This window comes from Rhinoderma darwinii, unplaced genomic scaffold (assembly GCF_050947455.1).
Source record: "Rhinoderma darwinii isolate aRhiDar2 unplaced genomic scaffold, aRhiDar2.hap1 Scaffold_4603, whole genome shotgun sequence".
Taxonomy (NCBI): Eukaryota; Metazoa; Chordata; class Amphibia; order Anura; family Rhinodermatidae; genus Rhinoderma; species Rhinoderma darwinii.
The window spans coordinates 27,854-40,000 of NW_027464001.1; the positions used below are offsets into that span (position 1 = coordinate 27,854).

The following is a 12,147-nucleotide window of genomic DNA, read 5'->3' on the forward strand; positions in this document are numbered from 1 at the left end:
GTAGATCCACAAACAGAGGGGGAAATTAGCCTTGTAGGCCGATGCATAAGAGGGAGTGAGTTGAACTCCCAGGTAAGTCAAGGAGGTTTCCTTCCAGTTGGTGTAGTTTTGTTTGAGGAGCATGAGCTCCCTTTGTGGGACATTAAGAGGGAGCGCTTCTGTTTTAGATGTGTTAGTTTTATACCCTGAGAGCCGCCCATATTTACGGAGAGCCGTAGTAAGGGTAGGAAGGGAGATATGAGGTTTAGTAATAGTCAAAAGGAAGTCATCTGCAAACAGGGAGACCTTAAACTCTATCTTGTATCTTAACCCCCGCTATATCGATGGATTTCCGTATTTGAGCTGCTAGGGGTTCGATGCAGAGCACAAACAGGAGAGGGGACAAGGGGCACCCCTGACGCGTACCATTCCAGATTTGAAACGGGGGAGAGGTGGAGTATGGGAGTTTAATTGCCGCTGTTGGGGGTGGAGTAGAAACCACGCAGCGCCGTCAAGAAAGGACACCATATCCCAAATGATTTTAGAGTTTCAAACATAAATGGCCATCCCAAGCGATCAAACGCCTTCTCTGCATCCAGGCTAAGAAGGATCGCTGACTCCTTTTGCTTATGTAGGGCATCAATGAGATCAAGGGTCCTTCGTGTATTATCTCCCCCTTGTCTAAGAGGCACAAAGCCCACTTGATCTTTATGGATCAAAGATGGGAGCCAAACATTGAGTTTATTTGCGAGAAGACGAGTGAAAATTTTGAGATCAGAGTTCAAAAGAGCTATGGGTCTATAATTGGAGCAATCTGCGTGGTCCTTACTCGGTTTAGGGATCAGCGTAATGTGGGAATGCAGAAACGTTTGAGGAATGGGAGAACCCTGCAGGAAGTCGTTAAACAACGAAGCCATCTTTGGAGCCAGGATCTCCGCAAATGTTTTATAATACTCATACGTGAAGCCGTCTGGCCCACGGGCTTTACCACCAGGGAGGTCCTTCAGTATATCAGACAATTCATCTGCAGAGATCGGGGCATTCAAAGAGGAAAGCTCCTCGATTTTCAATCTAGGGAGAGCACAGGAAGAAAGATAGGCTTGAAGGGTTTCCGGCCGGCGGGCTGGGTCGGGTGGTAAGGTAGTCGGTAAATGATATAGGGATTTATAATAATCGTAAGAGTGTGGCTATCATGTCTGGGTGATGCTGGAGGATGCCCGCGTTATCTCTAATCGCCTGTGGGGTACGAGCAGCCGCCTGATCCCGCAATAGCTTGGCCAGGAGCGAATGCGCCTTATTGCCTTTGTCATAATATTTCCTTTTCGTGTATAGGAGTGATTTTTCTACCCCCTTCATGGCTAAATCCTTAAGTTGTGCCCTAGCCTCTATTAATTTCCGTAATGTCGACACCGCCGGTTTAGTCCCCATTTCCCTTTCCCGCTTAGCAATTGTCTGAAGGAGAGCCACCGATTGGCCCTAGTTTCTTTTCAGTCTAGAACTCATAACGATGCATTTCCCCCTCATCACTGCCTTATGCGCCTCCCAGAGTGGATATAGAAGGAACCGAACCCTCATTAAGTGCATAAAATTCACGCATGCGCTCGGCCAGGCCATCCCTAAGAGCAGGAGACTTAATCAAAGTTTCGTTTAGGCGCTAATGACACTCTCGTGGATGGTTTCCCTATTTGCAAAGTCACAGAGACAGGCGCATGATCTGACCAGGAGATGGGGTCTATAACCGCCATTTGAAGCAAACGGAGGGCAGGGACATTACCAAAGAAGTAATCTAAGCGCGTGTGAGTGCTATGCGTATGGGAGAAGTATAGGACCTATCGCCCGGATGATCCACCCGCCACAGGTCATAGAGATGGTGTTCCCTAATCAGTTGCCTGAAGCGAGTAGAAAATCCTGCGAGGGTGGGGGACGGAGTCGCGTGTATAAGAGAAACCCTGTCCATAGTCGTGGAGAACGGGATATTAAAATTTCCCCCCACCAGCCATGCACCCCTAGGTAGCTTTTGGAGTTTGGAGGAGTCTGCGTAGGAATGGAATCTGTGCAGTATTAGGGGAGTAGATGTTACATAAAACAATGGGCTGGCCCAACAGAGTCCCCTCCAAGATAACATACCTGCCCCTCGGATCTAAATGTGTGAACCTGGATGGGACAGGCTGCGGCTATCAGAATGGCCACCCCCTCCCTCTTACGACCTGACGAGGCAGAGTACACAGGAGGATACGCCCCTCGAGCAAATTGGAAAGATCCAGAGGAATCTAAGTGCGTTTCTTGCAGAAAAGCGACCTCTGCTCCAAGCGATTTCAGCTCCCTGAGAAGCAAGCGTCTCTTCACGTTGGAGTTGAGGCCCTTGACATTAAGTGTTACAAATTTAACCATGATCAAAGATGTATGAAAGAGCCAAGGAGGATGTGGAGAGTGCGGATGTGTACAACTCACAGTTACGTCGGGGCCTGTCCCAGTCCGGTCTCAGAGCAAGCAGTGTTCTGTGGTGTCCTATCGTGGAGGGTCGTGGAGAACGTAATGTCGTCTCAGTTGTTATCTCGGACGAAAGTAGGAGGGAAGGGAGAGACATTGGGATAGAGACGTACCGGGGGGACAAAACACATCTGCAGTAATAACAAAGAGAAATGCATGAGATCAGTGTACTTCAAACAAAAACAGAAAGTACTACCAGGGAGAATACTATACCATGGGGCGGGTGATATTAAAGCAAACTAAGGCTGGTAATACAATATTACCCTTTGCAACTCTCTAAAAACAGAGGGAGAACTGCAAAAATATTACCCCTATCAAAAGAGGAGGTCGGGTCTCAGCAGTCAAAGAACCTGGTACAAAAGGACATATACTTAACCCCTTCCCGCTCCTGGACGTACTATTAGGTCATGGCAGCTGTATCGTTCGCGCTCCATGACCTAATAGTACGTCTCGGGAGTAACGGCTGTTTCGGCTGTCCTCTCGACACTTACAGGAGCTGTGACAGCTGCTGTCTTGTACAGCAGCTGTCACAGCTCCTACAGCGGGGACCGATCGCTGTGTCCCCGCTGATTAACCCCTTAAAAGCCGCGTTCTATAGAGATCGCGGCTTTTTAGGGGTTAAGCTGCCATCGCCGGCCTGCTACACGATAGCAGCCGGCGATGGTGACTATGGCAACCTGACACCAAACAATGGCGTCCGGCTATGCCATTGACTGAAGCCTAGTGGGTCCTGACAACGTCAGGACCCACTATGCTTGCTGTCAGTGATTAGCTGACAGTTCTAATACACTGCACTACGCAACTACAGTTCGTTACGCCAAAAATAAGTCCTCGCATGGCTTTATTGCTTGAAAAATAAAAAAGTTCTTGCGCTTAGAATAAGGTAACACAAAAAGTGAATGATTTTTTACAAAACGTATTTTATTGTGCAAACGCCATAAGACATAAAAAAAACTATAAACATATCGCCATAATCGTATCGCCTCGCAGAATAAAGTGAATATGTCATTTATAGCGCACGGTGAACGCTGTAAAAAAAAAATAGAATAAAAAAACAATAGTAGAATTGCTGTTTTTTAGTCACCACGCCACCTAAAAATAGAATAAAAACTGATCAAAAAGCCACATGCACCCCAAGAACACTATAATGAATTCCTCATGGGGTCTAGTTTCCAAATTGGGGTCACTTTTGGGGGGTTTTCAATGTTTTGGCACCACAAGACCTCTTCAAACCGGACATGGTGCCTAATAAAAAAAAAGAGGCATCAAAATCCACTAGGTGCGCCTTTACTTCTGAGGCCGGTGCTTCAGTCCATTACCGCCCGAGGGCCACATGTGGGATATTTCTCAAAACTGCAGAATCTGGGCAATAAGTATTGAGTTGCGTTTCTCTGATAAATCCTTTTGTGTTATAAAAAAAAAAATGATATAAAAAGAGGATTTTCTGACAAAAATAAATATGTAAATTTCACCTCTACTTTGCTCTAAATTTCTGTGAAACACCTAAAGGGTTCATAAACTTTCTAAATACTGTTGTGAATACTTTGAGGGGTCTAGTTTCTAAAATGGGGTGTTTGATAGGGGTTTCTAATATATGGGCCCCTCAAAGCAACTTCTGAACTGGAATCTAAAAAAATAAATGAGGCAAAACTTTGCTTCTTACATTATACTAATAATGAGCCGTGCCCACCCCGAGATGACCCCAATTTTGACCGTTTGCATAAACAGAGACCCCTATTAGAGCGTTTCAGTGCCCTGTTTTCCCAAGCATACACCCCCGATAAGTGTATTTCTATTGGAGTCCCTGGTACATTTTAAAGGGAGGGTTCAATTCCGCGAGTACCTGCCGGGTAAAAGGGCAAGATATGGCGTGAAGATGTATAAGCTGTGCGATAGTGCATCAGGGTATACCCACAGGTTTAGGATATATGAAGGAAAGGCCACCCCCAAACCAGACTGCATCCTGGACTACAATAGGTACATGGGAGGGATGGACTTGCCAGATCAAATCCTGAAGCCCTACAGCGCCATGCGGTGTGGTATAAGAAGCTGGCCGTGCACATCATACAGATGGCTTTGTACAATGCGTACGTGCTACGTCGATGTGCAAGCCAGACGGGAACTTTCCTGGAATTTCAAGAGGTGATTATCAAGAACCTAATCTTTAGGGACCAAGAAGGGGCGGCACCCAGTACTTCTGGAAGCGGGGCCACACGCATCGTACCAGGGCGGCAACATTTTCCAGGAGAAGTTCCCCAAACTGGCAAGAAGGGAAAAAGTCAAAAGAGGTGCAAAGTCTGCTATAAGAGGGGGATAAGGTAGGACACAATATATCAATGTGACTCGTGTCCCGAATAACCAGAGCTCTGTATGAAAGTGTTTTAAAATTTATCATACATCCCTTGGTTTATAATTTACCCCAATTTTACTTATCCCCCCTCGTCTTTCCCCTCTGGGCCCTGCTGTGTGCCCAGGCAGCTGATAACAGCCACATGTAGGGTATTGCCATACCCGGGAGAACCCACATTACAGTTTATGGGTTGTAGGTCTCCGGTCAAAATGCTCACTACACCTCTAGATGAATGCCTTAAGGGTGTAGTTTTTAAAACGGGGTCACATCTTGCGGGTTTCAACTGTACTGGTACCTCAGGTGCTTCTGCATACATGACTTCGCACTAGAAAATCCCCAGTAGGCCACATGGTGGTCCTTTCCTTCTGAGCCCTCCCATGGGACCAAACGGCAGTTTATCACCACAAATAGGGTATTGCCACACCAAGGACAAATTGGGCAACAAAATGGGGTATTTTGTTCCGTGAAAATAAGAAATTTTGATCACAAATGACATTTTATTGAAAAAAATTTCATTTTTTTCATTTCACAGCCCAATGCTGTGAAAAAACTGTGCGGTCAAAATGGTAACAACCATAAATGAATTCCTTGAGGGGTGTGGTTTCCAAAATGGGCTCACTATTGGGGAATTCCTACTGTTTTGGCACCTCAACACCTCTTCAAACCTGGCATGCTGCCTAAAATATATTCTAATAAAAAAAAGAGGCCTCTAAATGCACTAGGTGCTTCTTTGCTTCTAGGGCTTGTGTTTTCCACGAGCGCAGTAGAGCCACATGTGGGACATTTCTAAAAACTGCAGAATCTGGACAATACATATTTAGTAGTATTTGTCTGGTAAAACCTTCTGTGTTACAGAAAAAAAATGAATAAAATTGAAATTCAGCAAGAAAAATGAATTTGCAAATTTCACCTCCACTTTGCTTTAATTCCTGTGAAATGCCTGAAGGGTTAAAAAAAACTTTCTAAATGCTGTTTTGAATACTTTGAGGGGTCTAGTTTTTAAAATGGGGTGTTTTATCAGGGTTTCTAATACATAGGCCCCTCAAAGCCACTTCAGAACTCAAGAGGTACCTTAAAAAAAAGGCTTTTGAATTTTTTTTAAAAATATGAGAAATTGCTGTTTATGTTCTAAGGCCTCATTCACACGGCAGGGTTTCCCGGCCGGGTGCCGGCCGTTCATAAATCGCCCGGCACCCGGCTGAATTAGGAATAATAGACCCCTAATGGGGCTATTCACACGACCGATTTTTTGACGGCCGGGAAAACCGGCCGTCAAAAAATAGGACATGCTCTATCTTCGGCCGGGTACCCGGCCGCCCAGCTCCCATAGAAGTCTATGGGGTCGGGTATTACACGGCCATCACCGGGATGTGTCTCGAGTGATGGCCGGGTTTTCCGGCGCTTGCGCTCTCTCTCCTCCTCCTCACAGCGCAGAGTGCATGTGAGGAGGAGGAGTGGATGCCAGTCGGACGAATGGCATCGCTGTAAACTGTGTGGCAGGGCCGGGGTGTACAGCAGGTGGAAGGGAGCGCTGCGCTGGCTCCCTTCCCCTGCTTGTTAAAAGCGACCTGGCCCGACGACACCTTCGATGGCGCCGCTAGCAGCTGCTGCTACTACTGTAGCGACGCCACTATAGCAGAGCGGGGAGGTATCTCCCCGCTCTGCTATGTGCTAGCCGCACTTTAGCTCCTTGAAGGAGCGGAATCCCCGTGTTTTCAAAAGCCTTTTAACCCCTTAGTGACCAGCCCATTTTAGGCCCTAATGACCTTTTATTCGTTTTTCTATAGTCGCATTCAAAGAGCTATAACTTTTTTATTTTTCGTCTACATAGCTTTATGAGGACTTGTTTTTTGCGGGATTAGTTGTACTCTTTAATAGCACCATTTTAGGGTACATAGAATTTTTTTTATTAACTTTTATTATCTTTTGGGGGGGGGGGGGTTATAAAAAAAAAACTGAAATTCCACCATGGTTCTATGAGTTTTTAAATTGACGCCGTTCACTGAGCGGCGTAAATAACATGTTACCTTTATTCTGTGGGTCGGTATGATTACGGCGATACCACATATGTAGAGGTTTTTTATGTTTCACAACTTTTGCACAATAAAAACACTTTTGAACTAAAATGATTTGTTTTTGCATTGTTGCTTTCCAAGAGCCGTCACATTTTTATTTTTCCATCAATATAGTGATTTTTTGGGCTTGTTTTCTGCGGGACGAGACGTAGTTTTGATTGCCACTGTTTTGGGGTGCATGGGATTTATAGATTCATTTTTATTATGACTTTTTGGGGGGCAATTGAAAAAAAATTGGAATTTCGCCATTGTTTTTTGCGTGTTTTTTTTACGGTGTTCACCTTGCGGTTTAAATGACATTAACTTTATTAATGGAGTCATTACAGTTGCGGCGATAACATATATGTGTACTTTTATTTTATTTTTTACACTTAAACTAAATAAAACCACTTTTTATGGGAAAAAATGGATTTAGTTTTTTACTGTACTTTTTATTAATAATCTTTATTTCACATTTATTATTTATTTCATTAGTCCCACTAGGGGACTTTACTGTGCGATCTTGAGATCGCTGCTGTAATGCTTTGGTATACTTCGTATACCAGAGCATTATTGCCTGTCAGTGTAAATCTGATTTATTAGGACGTGCCTCCGGCTGCCATGACACCCCATCGGAGACCCGTGATTGCATTTGTGGGCCGCCGATGGGTGACAGAGGGAGCTCACTCCCTCTGTAAACAAGTTAAATACCGCGGTCGCTATAGACGGCGGCATTTAACGGGTTGATCGGCCGCGATCGAAGAAAACTTTGATCGCGGGTGTTGGAGCAGGAGCCCAGCTGTCATCAGACAGCTGAGCCCCGTCTCCAGCCTGCACGGGTGACCCGTGCAGGACTTCGACTAGGCTCACGTGAAAAGGCGTCAGCCTAGCCTAAGGCCCCTTAGCTACTAACGTGAATAGGCGTATTGTTGGTCACTATGGGGTTAAGGTACCTGTTCGGTTCAGAGTGGTTTGAGGGGCCTATGTATTAGAAACCCCCATAAAATACATCATTTTGAAAACTAGATCCCTCAAAGTATTCAAAACAGCATTTATAAAGTTTATTTAACCCTTCAGGCATTTCACAGAAATTATAGAAAAGTAGAGGTGAAATTTGCAAATTTAACTTTTCTTGCTGAATTTCAATTGTATTCCATTTTTAGGCTTTACCAGAGAAACACTACTAAATATGTATTGTCCAGATCCTGCAGTTTTTAGAAATGTCCAACATGTGGATCTAGTGCGCTCGTGGACTAAAACACAACCCCCAGAAGCAAAGAAGCACCTAGTGCATTTTGAGGGCTCTTTTTTATTAGAATATATTTTAGGCAGCATGCCAGGTTTGAAGAGCTGTTCAGGTTCAAAAAAAGTTACCCCATTTCGGAAACTACACCCCCTCGAGGAATTCATTTATGTTGTTGTTACCATTTTGACCCCACAGTTTTTACACAGCACGTGTTTGAATTGGGCTGTGAAATTTAAAAAAATGACATTTTTTCCAATATGATGTCATTTTTGATCAAAATGTCTTATTTTCACAAGAAATAAAAAAAAAACATTTTGTTGCCCCATTTGTCCCGAGTGCGGCAATACCCCATTTGTGGTGATAAACTTCCGTTTGAGCCCATGGGAGGGCTCAGAAGGAAAGGACCACCATATGGCCAACTGGGGATTTTCTGGTGCTAAGTCATGTATGCAGAAGCCCCAGTACCAGTGCAGTTGAAATCCCCAAGAAGTGACACAGTTTTAAAAACTACATTCTTAAGGCATTCATCTAGGTGTAGGGAGCATTTTGACCGGAGACAAACTAATGTGGGTTCTCCTGGGTACGGCAATACCCTCAAAGTGGCTGTTATCTGCTGCCTGGGCACACGGCAGGGCTCAGAAGCGAAAGACGAGGGGGATAAGCTGTGCGGAGTGCATTAGGCTAAGTAAAACTGGGGTAGATTAAAAATAAAGGGCTGTATAATACATTTTAAAACAGTATAATACAGAGCCCTGGTTTTTCAGGACACGTGTCACTGATATATTGTGTCCTCCCTTATCCCCCTCTTATACCAGACTTTGCACCTCTTGACTTTTTCCCTTCTTGCCAGTTTGGGGAACTTCTCCTCGAAAGTGTTGCCCTGGTACGATGCGTGTGGCCTCGCTGCCAGAAGTACTGGGTGCCCCCCTCTTCTTGGTCCCTAAAATTAGTTTCTTGATAACCACCTCTTGAAATTCCAGGAATGTTCCCCTCTGGCCTGCACATTGACGTAGCACCTACGCATTGTACAATGCCATCGGTATGATGTGCACAGCCAGCTTTATACCACACCGCATGGCGCTGTAGAGTTTCAGGACTTGATCTGACAAGTCCATCCCTCCCATGTACCTATTGTAGTCCAGGATGCAGTCTGGTTTGGGGATCTATGTACTGGTACCTCATACAGGTACATGGGTACTGGTGTGGCATCTCTTGTACGTGACACAATATGTTGCTGCTAGATTGTGCCCTGCTCTCACCCCTTCTTGTTTGCCCAAGCAGAGTCTTAGGGAGGCCTCTCGTATTTCTTCTAGCAGTGCCACATGCCTCAGGACTTCTGGAAGCGATGCACTTGAAGAGTGGGACGCTGGTATAAAAATTATCCAGATAGAGGTGGTAACCTGGTCCAGAAGTGGCTGCACCAAATCCCACACAATTTTTGCATTAACTCCCAGTAAGGCCTCATGCACACGAACGTGCTATTGCGGCCGCAATTCCCCCGAAAATACACGAGAGAATTGCGGCCCCATTCATTTCTATGGGGCCATGCACACGACCGTAATTTTTACGGACCGTGCATGGCCCGGGAGCCCGCACCGCAGAAAGAACGGACCTGTCTTATTACGGCTGTCTTCTGCAGTCGAGACTCACTGAAAATAATGGCCGCGGCCATGTGCATGTCCCGCGATTTGCGGGCGGCTCGCGGCTGACAGTCCACAGCCGGCCGACACGAAAATCACGGCCGTGCACATGGCTACGGTCGCGTGCATGAGGCCTAAGGGGGGCATTCTGGGGGCTGAACACTGGTATCCTTCCCTTCATATATCCTAAAACTGTAGGTATACCCTGATGCACTCTCCACAGCTTATACATCTTCACTCCATACCTTGCCCTCTTACCCGGCAGGTACTCGCGGAATTGAAGCCTCCCTTTAATTAAACTAAACAATAAAAAACATTTAACTTTGTAATGCACTTACGTTTGATTAGATGGCTGAATCGTCGTATCCCCTCTTCCGTCACGTGACCGCTTCACCATGTAAAATTTGCACTTCCTGTGCATACCCGTCCATTCGCGCCTAACTTCCGGTTTGCGGTTTTCACAGTGTACGGTTACGTCATAAATGACGTAACTGTACCACGTGTTTTCCCCATCCGCTTAGAGCATGCGTGGTTGACACTACCACGCATGCTGTTAAATGATATGGCTGCGTCTTCAGCAGCAGTGTTTCATTGCGCATGCGCTAGTTTTAATATGTGGTGTCGGTGTGCACTGACGGCAGTGTCTGCTGTAGCTCGCGCTCTCCTTCTCCTCCTCCTCCTCACAGTCCGAAGCGCATGTGAGGAGGAGGAGGAGGGTGTTTATTTGGTCACTGTAGGAGCGGAATCCCCAAGCCCGGGATTGGGGATTCCGCTCCAGAAGAAGTCACAGACTTCACTGTCCATATATGGACAGTGACGTCAGGGACTAATGAAGCGGAATCTGATGTGGCCGGGGATTCCGTCCCAGGAGAAGTACCTCACTTCACTGTTCATATATGGACAGTGAAGTGAGATTTCTCCAGAGCCGTCCCCTACAGGAAAGTAGGGGGGGGGGCATTGCCTCCAGGGGGGTGGGGCTGTGTGGCATCGCCTCCAGGGGGGTGGGGCTGTGTGGCATCGCCTCCAGGGGGGGGGGCTGTGTGGCATCGCCTCCAGGGGGGGGGGGCTGTGTGGCATCGCCTCCAGGGGGGGGGGCTGTGTGGCATCGCCTCCAGGGGGGGGGGCTGTGTGGCATCGCCTCCAGGGGGGGGGCTGTGTGGCATCGCCTCCAGGGGGGGGGCTGTGTGGCATCGCCTCCAGGGGGGGGGCTGTGTGGCATCCCCTCCAGGGGGGGGGGCTGTGTGGCATTCCCTCCAGGGGGGGGCTGTGTGGCATTCCCTCCAGGGGGGGGGCTGTGTGGCATTCCCTCCAGGGGGGGGGCTGTGTGGCATTCCCTCCAGGGGGGGGGCTGTGTGGCATTCCCTCCAGGGGGGGGCTGTGTGGCATTCCCTCCAGGGGGGGGCTGTGTGGCATTCCCTCCAGGGGGGGGCTGTGTGGCATTCCCTCCAGGGGGGGGCTGTGTGGCATTCCCTCCAGGGGGGGGCTGTGTGGCATTCCCTCCAGGGGGGGGCTGTGTGGCATTCCCTCCAGGGGGGGGCTGTGTGGCATTCCCTCCAGGGGGGGGCTGTGTGGCATTCCCTCCAGGGGGGGGCTGTGTGGCATTCCCTCCAGGGGGGGCTGTGTGGCATTCCCTCCAGGGGGGGGCTGTGTGGCATTCCCTCCAGGGGGGGGGCTGTGTGGCATTCCCTCCAGGGGGGGGCTGTGTGGCATTCCCTCCAGGGGGGGGCTGTGTGGCATTCCCTCCAGGGGGGGGCTGTGTGGCATTCCCTCCAGGGGGGGGCTGTGTGGCATTCCCTCCAGGGGGGGGCTGTGTGGCATTCCCTCCAGGGGGGGGCTGTGTGGCATTCCCTCCAGGGGGGGGCTGTGTGGCATTCCCTCCAGGGGGGGGCTGTGTGGCATTCCCTCCAGGGGGGGGCTGTGTGGCATTCCCTCCAGGGGGGGCTGTGTGGCATTCCCTCCAGGGGGGGGCTGTGTGGCATTCCCTCCAGGGGGGGGCTGTGTGGCATTCCCTCCAGGGGGGGGCTGTGTCGCATTCCCTCCAGGGGGGGGCTGTGTCGCATTCCCTCCAGGGGGGGGCTGTGTCGCATTCCCTCCAGGGGGGGGCTGTGTCGCATTCCCTCCAGGGGGGGCTGTGTCGCATTCCCTCCAGGGGGGGGCTGTGTCGCATTCCCTCCAGGGGGGGGGGGCTGTGTCGCATTCCCTCCAGGGGGGGGCTGTGTCGCATTCCCTCCAGGGGGGGGGGGCTGTGTCGCATTCCCTCCAGGGGGGGGCTGTGTCGCATTCCCTCCAGGGGGGGGCTGTGTCGCATTCCCTCCAGGGGGGGGCTGTGTCGCATTCCCTCCAGGGGGGGCTGTGTGGCATTACCTACAGGGGGCTGTGGCAGTATCT

At 48.8% G+C, this 12,147-nt stretch overlaps 1 long non-coding RNA gene across 2 annotated transcripts in view; it reads right to left on the reverse strand.

Annotated features, from left to right (window-relative positions):
• LOC142718081 (uncharacterized) overlaps positions 1-12,147 on the reverse strand; it is a 51,802-nt gene that overhangs the window by 21,510 nt on the left and 18,145 nt on the right. The window contains exon 1 of one of the 2 annotated variants that reach the window (XR_012872216.1): positions 2,431-2,508. The exons of the other annotated variant lie outside the window; for it this stretch is intronic. This is a non-coding gene — a long non-coding RNA (uncharacterized LOC142718081). Of the gene's footprint in view, positions 1-2,430; positions 2,509-12,147 lie in introns of those variants that run through there. 2 annotated transcript variants of the gene reach the window in all.